We start from the raw sequence: 8812 nt of genomic DNA, 5'->3' as shown, positions 1-8812 counted from the left end.
TTCTTCTCCATTTCTCATTTTTTTTTTTTTTTCATTATTTATCTCCACACAGGACGCTATCAAACTTTGCTGATCCTAACTGTGCTCATAGTATGCAGAACGCGTGACACATATGACGCGTCTTTGCTCACAACGAGTCTCTCCGTGGTTAATGAAAAATAATAAATAATTCAATATTTAAACAGGATAAGTGGCACTCTTGCCAAAATGGTCCTGAATGACTATGATAAGTTCTTACATTGCCATGAAACATAATGAAAGCTTCACGATAACCTTCAAGAAAACAGTCAAGATAACGAAAACAAGTCTAAACTTAAATGAAACATGTTCCATATATACCAAGACGATCACTTTCACTAAACTGGCTTGTCTTTTCCGAAACATGGGGCTATTTCAAAGTTCCTGAAGTGGGGGGAAGAGGGTGGGTGGGGGTATAAATCTCATTTCACAGCCCAGATTTTGCTCAAACCCCAGTCCCGGGTCAGGTAAGTTCGTCCAGTTTTATGCATCTCGAATTTACTTACGAAAAATCTGTCTGAGACGTATAGTGCATCTGTTTTTTTTGCGTCTTCCTGGCGTATAAAATTGTAAAACTCGACTGATATTTAATGTGTCTTATATTCCGTTTTTATACCTAGACGTGCGTAGTCTAGTCCGTCGGCTCAAGTAAATACGCTTATTATGTTTTCGCGAACAAAGGTTTCTTCCTGTCTTCCGTGGTCTTTCTAAACAATTCCTAATGATCTGATAAAATTACTTCATGTTGGAGACGCGACAAAGGTAATTACAGTGGGCCTATGAAACCAGCGTGTTGTCGGTCAGCAGTGACTGAAAGACTTCTGGCCAGTGAGTTACATTTGTAGTAACTGGCTTAGTGACTTCACAATAATCATGTGAGTTCTCTTTCCAAGCTCTCCTCAAACACAAATCCAGAATGACCGGTGATGTTTTCTTTTTCAACTGGAACCAGCGAAAAGAGTACAGATAACTGCTATTTTTCTGGCGTAGCGTAGACGGAAAACATATGATGCCTATTCAGAGTGAAAACGTCGATCTTTCTCTGGAAAGGTCTTTTTTAAATTTCTCAGGTGTAACGTGGACGCGGATCTCAGGTTTTCTATTTTTTTTTCCATTGGCACTGTTTACAAATCTTACGATGATTATATTACACCATTAACAGGAAGAATTTAGAAATGGAAAAAGCGTTCAACTCACTAAAAGCAAATTGAGATGTGCTCAGTGACCAAAGTAGCTTCAGCTTTCGAGCTGGACACTGACACCCATAGACAACTCGCAAGACATATATTATTACAAAGAGAAGCGAAAAAAAATGTACACTTACATTGCTTTAACGAAATTCATTGTCAGTAAGAGGTAAGAGGACGTACACAAAAGAACTAGCGTCAATTTGCTTTTTATAAAAATAAAAAATAAAAAAAATAATTAAAAAAAAAACAGAAACGCTCAAACAACAATGTAGTGTAGACTTCATACAAGAGAACACATTACGTAAGAGTTTGACAGGAGCTAAATTTGTTTTCAGCAGATGAGCCCCTGAGAAGTCTGAGAATGACGACCCAGGAAAGTCGATACAACCTTCTAGAACTTACGATAGATAAGTTAACTGCCTTAGGAATGAATTTTGTAAACTCAATTTCTGAAACTATTGCTGATTTTTCGGAAATTAATGTCAACCTTCTTATTCAGTCAGCTCAGGCTCGACTGCACCGGCGCAAAACAAATTCCTATGTGGGCAATTTCCAGTTCAAACTACAACGATTTCCTAGTTGAACTCAACTATCCTTACCGGATGTAGAACCGGTTTTTAACGATTGACGATGAAGTTTTCTTCGACGAATGCCAGTTTTAAATTAATATAGTGAAATTTTCCCCCGAGATATCCGGAACTAACAACCTTAACGCTGGAAGTGAGATTAACCAGCTCCACCAGAGAGCTAGGCCGTCAGTAGCCTGAGAAAAACGCCTTTTATACAAATTCGAGGAATATCGCAATTTTTGCAAGGGATACAGTTCAGTCAAGAACTATGATTTTGCGTCAGTGAGTTTCAAAGTGAGGGCGAATTTTGCTTACATCACCTTCGAATTGCACCCGAAGCACTTTTGGCAAAACAATTGAATTTTCCTTTTTTCGGGTAATGACGAAGAAAAACATGAAAAACGCAAAGCAGATGCGCCCCCTGCGCTGCAAGCGTCACTACTGTTTTACAAGATAAAATCCTCACTCCATCCGAGCGGACAGCACTTTCAGCGTGTGTTACCAAAAAAGGCATTGTCACCTGAAAGGTTTCCAGTTTGAACGGTATCAAGTTTGCCAACCTTAACTGACAAGTTCGGCCCCAACATAATAAGACAAGTCACTTAGAACTGACACGAGAAGACCTCAACCAAGCCAGCATATGACAAAAGATGAGAAGAGATTGGAAAGGGGTTTTACTAAGTCTGCGCAAAAATTTCGCCACCCATGCAACTTTTGAGGTCAGCACCAGTTTGGTTTAGCTCATTATAAGAGTAATTTACAGCTAATAAAAATTCACTTTTCTCGCACACATTTCTTAAAAGCGTACATGTAACGGTAGTTAAAAAGATGGTCAAAAATAGTGGGAAATAGAAGTTTTACAGTTACCTTCCGCGAGGACTTTGTCTGTTAATAAGTGGAGTCGTCTGGGTTTCTCGCCAACTGAAGTTCACTGAATACTTTTATCGTCTTAAAGCGAAATATATGTCTGTTTTAAATCAATGCATGTTGGATCCATGAGGTCATAATGGACAAAAATAAACCCGACGCCTCGGCAGTTTTATTTTTGAACAGTCCCATATTATGAAACTGACTGTGAAGCAGTACGGTATATGAACTCAGTTGCCATGGTAACGACAGGGCTACAAACAATATCCATCTGTTAGTGACCGATAAAGAAGTTGGCCTAGCGAAACTGAAGTCCTCAACCAACAAAAAGAGTACAGACAACTGTACTCTAGAAGACCAGTTCAGCAGGTTTTGAACTAGCTTACTGAAGTGTGATTATGAGCGAGTCGAAATGGGATGGGTTTATATGTTACATAGCGCGTGATCTTTTTATAAAATAGTAAAAACTTCATGCTTCAACTAAGTCCCAGATTTTGTTCTATGATTAGCAAAAGAAAACTTTACATATCACAAATATATTTACTACTTGCCCTTGGTTGCAAAGCTCTGCCAACATCATGCGGAGTGAATGTGTCTTTCCTATTTACGAACACAGGATATGTACAATTAACAGATGTACTGCAGTGCAGAAAAAAGCCAACAGCCTTTTCTCACAGCTGTTTCCTTTAGTGTATTAAAATTAGATATACCTAAACCATATGATAAACCTGTGAGAACAGCCTCTCAGCTGCCGGGGAAAAAATCCGTCTGTTCAGTGTACAAAGCTCGGGTGATCCTATGATGTAATTTAAGCTAGCGTTCAAGGTAGCTAGGAAAGCTTTCCCTAAGACTAAAGAAAGGGCTTTTCCTGAGGGGAAAACGCGGTCTGTACTTGCAATCGTCTGAAACTGGTGGCTTGTAGCCTGGGTAGCAAGTCTTCCCTTGCAAGCAAAGAGTTTCCCACTATCTAACCTAGCGAAAATTGGGACGAGAGCAAAAACAATAACAAAAACAAACAGGAGGAGAAGGCGAGGGAGGGGACTGCGAAAAAGCTTGTGCTAAAAACAGTCAACACTGGCGAATTTGTTTTTCTTGTTACGACGAGACAATTATTTTGAAATGAAGCCAGGTTAGAGTAAAAATATAACACAAACAGCGGTGATAAACATTGTACACCGACGCATTTTTATAATAAACTTGACGTTTTCTATGCTCTGGGAAACATACATTTTTAAAAGTGACCGGTGACAATTTTCGGACAACTACTTATATCGATAGTTGTTATTACAGGTCTTACCTTGCACATGGCTGACGCGCCTGAAATTTAAATTGACCAATCAGGATTTAGTGGGCGGGAAAAACTCTACTGTCCTGAATTCAATGTAAGTAAATAAGACTAGTAGTAATCGCATATTAAAGAGTGCGTTCGAGTTTTGGTAGGCTTGGCATGTTAAAAAAATCAAAAATTCTAGGGAAAGCATTTTGTGGGCTGAGCTGTTAGGTAGGCGTGAAATTGGTCTCTCTTCAGTACGGGCGAAAACAAATGAATTGCTCGCAAAGCACGTGCATACGAGAGGGTTTGTTCTCGTTTATAAATGTATTGTGTAATATTATACATAAATCTGTGTTTTCTGAGCTGTTAGGTAGACTTGGTATGTTAAAAAAATCACAAAAATTCTATAGAAAGCATTTTGTGCCTGAGCTGTTAGGTAGGCGTGAAATTGGTCTCGCTTCGGTAGGGGCAAAAACAAATGAATTGATCGCAAAGAACGTGCGTACGAGAGGGTTTGTTTTCGTTTATACATGTATTGTGTAATATTATACATAAATCTGTGTCTTATACCCAGTCCGTAGTCTGCAGTCCGTAGTCTGCAGTCCGCAGTCCGCAGTCAGCAATCCGCAGTCCACAGTGCATGTCACTGACTGTGTAAATCGACACCAACCATGTTTGTTGCGTCGGTATGCGAGACGACGTGCTTTTAGTACCAAAACTAGGACAATTATCTTGTTTACGAACACGACTTTGAATCGCCTTGGCTTTGAGGTAACAGCTACAGGGCACTTTCACTTCCGAAACAATGAAACGGAGGACATGTTCGTGTACCAAAGCAACCCTGTGGGAGTTGAACTCATATCCCATTTAAACACTTTCGTTGGGTTTACGTTACATAGTTTGCGCACAGAAATCTAGGCAGCGAAGTGAATCTCATTTCCTCCTTTGATTTATTCAGCAAAAAGCAGCATTGGTTTCGGTCGAAGAGAAGTGGGTACACAACACGCAGCCAAACTACAGCCTTCTGTTCGTACGAAAAGTCGTACACATTCCGTGAAGACATGTCTACAAGGTTTTTAAATGCCACTAACTCTGACTTCGAACTTAAATAAAAAACTTATCCGCAGCGGTCTTCGGTAAGCTGCCTCGAAAAGTCGTACACATTCGTGAAGACATGTCTACAAGGTTTTTAAATGCCATTAACACTGACTTCGAACTTTAAATAAACAACTTCAGTATCCGCTATAGTCCACGATAAGCTTCCTCGACACTCGAAACCGGTTCGCAATATTGCGCAACACTCGAAAGAAGGCACAGGATCAACGCTATCGAAGTCATCGTGAGTAGTGATAAGTTAATAAAGATGGTGAATTTTAAGCTCGGTAACCTGTCATATATGAACTCAGTTAAATGACCTTGCTCTCCACGAGTTCTCGTAGCTCAGTGGATAGAGCGCCCGCGCGGTGTTCGGGAGGTCATGGGTTCGATTCCTGTCGGAGACTCAGAATGTTTCTTTGTCCCACGCTCGTGTCATGTTGATTAATTCACTTTCACATTTCATTACCGAGCTTAAAATTCACCATCTTTATTAACTTATCATTTTTGATATGTTTTTAACGACAAAATCGTTGCGACAAAGCTCTAAGTTTAGCGTCTCTGACAGCTTTCCTCTGGTTCAGCTAAAATACAGTCTATATATATCTTTTGCTCACAACCAGAAACTAATCACGTGTTGAATTGGCTCGCCACTTCCATTTCATAACATAAAATGAAGGGGTAACCACGTGTTTTTTTCAGATATTGATCTTTTTTGAAAACTTTTACGGTGCCCGTTACATTTTTTTTCTGTCACCCCCTATTACGTAAAACATTTGCGTATCTTGCACATGTTTTACGAGCGCCCTACGCCATCTGCAGGTACATGTTTACAGTATAATTTTGGACAGCAAACAGCTAGTTTTTCAGCTGGAAGATGTTAACAGTTAGTGGTTAGTGATATGCTACTATTCTGGTGTTCCTGGTTTAAGTACAGGTCCATTTTACTTGACCTGGTCACAGTAGGAAAATTTTGCTTTCATTTTAGTCATGTACTTGCATTGTAGCGTAGTTGATAAGATTGCGTCAATGTCAACCCCAGCGCGCGTGGCGCTTCAACCATGGTTTGCGTGATGCGCAGAACGTGTGCGCACTAACAAAAGTGGGCACCGTTCTTAAACCCGAATGTACTTCATGAGAAGTTACAGTTAATAAAACAGCAGCTTCTCGCTGCTGAGGTTATATTATACTCAGAGAAGACCTTTGCTCTTGGATGAATCCCTAATTTTCCAATGAAAGTCAGTTTTGCCAGACACTAAAAAGTCAAAATGACGCTATTTTAAGCTGTAATCAGTTGTTTTAACATAATCAGCAATGGCTGACTCCCGGATGAATGGTCACTTTTAGCGAAGTCTTTGAAATGGTCATTTTCTCTTTCATGGAGTTTTCGTTTTGTTGTGCTAATGTAAATTTCATTTTAGTTCCAGCAACCGGCTTGGTAGATTGCTTTGGACATCTGGGAACGGTTTAATAAGGCGATCCTTGTATAGGGAGACAAATCGATACGGCGTGTGTTCTGGATGGCGTGTCAGTAAGATAAGAAAAGGCGAAATGACACCACGGTTAGTTAGCATAAATAACGCTCAGGGGCCCGTTTCTTGAAAGCCCCGGAAACTTTTCGGGCCCGTAAAGTCATAGCAAAATCTCGAACCTTACGATTACAGAGCTGCTTTATTCACATATTCTTAATATGAAGAGAAGTTTCCTTCATACAAGAAGTTTCAGGTGAATACACTTCTCCGTTTTTAGACACAGATGGACTGAAAATGGCTTTACGGGCCCGAAAAGTTTCCGGGGCTTTCGAGGAACGAGCCCCTGGTTAGCTTAATTGTCGTTCAGGTTTGGCAAAAATATAACCTGCGATCATACCCACCCTCCCTTATATTCTAACCAGGAAAAAAGAAAACGCCTGATCGCAAGTTAGCCTAATTACATAAATATCACTGACTTGGCAGTGGTCAGTAGCTCTGAATAATTGTACAGGCTACCCTTCCATACACCCGTACCCTACAATTACTGTACACGGTGTATTATTTTGTGTGTTAAACCCGCCCTGTTCTCATGCATGGTAATATGATCTTGACGTGTACGAAAGAGTAGAAGTTGTACTCACAGGATTTCAGACGTTTTGTGACTTGGTCGCTGTGAAGACCTGTATGACCCAAGTAGCACTAAGTAAGGTATCCGAATAATGAATGATGTCTCTTTTTTTTAGGAACTGTAGGAAGAGGATTGGTTGGCTTGTTTTTTATCTTTGTCTAATACATCGTTGACTTGCACGTAGTCATACTTTGAGGGTAACCATTTTGCAGCAGAAACGGCTTTCTGAGATTTTAAGATCGGCTTGCAGCGATAGTGGCGAGGGGCAAATTCTGCAAAAAAAACCGATAGGCAAGCGTGCTGACGAGAATGATTTTGTAAGATATATACATGAGTCTGAATTAGTGTAGAGGCCAGTAAATGTCTTCTTCCGGTAAAGTCGGTAAACGGATCTCATGAAATTGTTGTGAGGGCAGCGTTCCACATGGAAAGTTTGTGGTCCAATATTTTCATAACTTTGCAACGGGTTCCTAACTTTGGCAGAATAAATTGATTCATGGAGGTGGTTTTTCGTTTATAAGAAAAAATACGAAAGTTGTTGAAATGTAAAAAATAGCCTCGATTTGGCGCGACAATACGTTCGGATATTTGTCCACGGACATCTTTTCCGAACAGTTTTCAGAGAGCGAAGCTTGAAGTAAACTCTGAGCTTTGAGGAACAGGATTTGGAAATTGGAGAATATAACACGAATATTTTTGCAATTATTGGACGAGGTCTAGCAAAATAGTCGTGATTTGTTCGTGGGGAGCAGATCAATTATTTACCGAAGTGTTCAATAATTGTTTCATTTCTTGAATAGAACCGCAAAAGTCTTGCGATGACAGCAACCTAACAGATAAATGACGTCACCCCATAGCAGCCAGACCTGGCGAATTTTTGAGCTTCCGGTTAGCTCTGGCTCGTGATGTCACCAGGTTCGTCGTTTCATATTTAAATCACTCTCTGACAGCTCAGAGTTCTAGAAAAACAGTCCGCCATTTTTCACCCAAGAGCGTGGTTAGAATTACGCATGAGCAGAATGTTATCTGCAGCCATTCTCGTCCCCAGTGCTACTCGTCTTAAAATGTCCGTTTCTCCGACTAAGTGACCAAAAGAAAAGGAGGCTCTGGGGACGAGAATGATCTGCAGCAAAATACACTTACACGGTACTACGCATGAGCAGAGCATCATTTGTAGGCAGTTATTTGCAGGTTACGTAATGGACTCTCGGCCAATGAAAAGGAAGGAAAAAATGCATCACATGATAGTATTGCCAGTTTTAGCTGGGCATATTCAGCCACGTGACACGTTAGAACGCATCAAATGTTGTCCGTCCACGCTACGCCGGAGGAATTTGAAAACGGAGGTTTTACTCTGAAAACGCATCAAATGTTTTCCGTCCTCACTACGCCGGAGGAATTTGAAAACGCAACAATCAGCGGTCATTTTGTATTTGTGTTTGAGGAAAACTCGGGCAGGGAAATCACATGATTATCGTGACGTTATCCTTTTCAAAAAGCTCCGTTTTTAAAATATTTTCCGTCTACACTTTAACGCAAAGCCGTCGTTTTCAAATTCTTTCGGTGCGAAGAGTGCTCGTGAGAAGCTCCGTTTTCGTGACGGATTAGTCTGGACGAAAGGCCTAACCGGAGAAATAAAGCTCCGTTTTCAAATTCCTTCGGCGTAGTGTAGACAGGGCCTTAAACAGCTGCCACATGTG

This window comes from Orbicella faveolata, unplaced genomic scaffold (assembly GCF_042242905.1).
Source record: "Orbicella faveolata isolate gen_17 unplaced genomic scaffold, um_ofav_v1 contig_1, whole genome shotgun sequence".
Classification (NCBI taxonomy): domain Eukaryota; kingdom Metazoa; phylum Cnidaria; class Anthozoa; order Scleractinia; family Merulinidae; genus Orbicella; species Orbicella faveolata.
The sequence above is the reverse complement of the archived record's forward strand: the minus strand, read 5'-3'. Positions refer to the sequence as shown.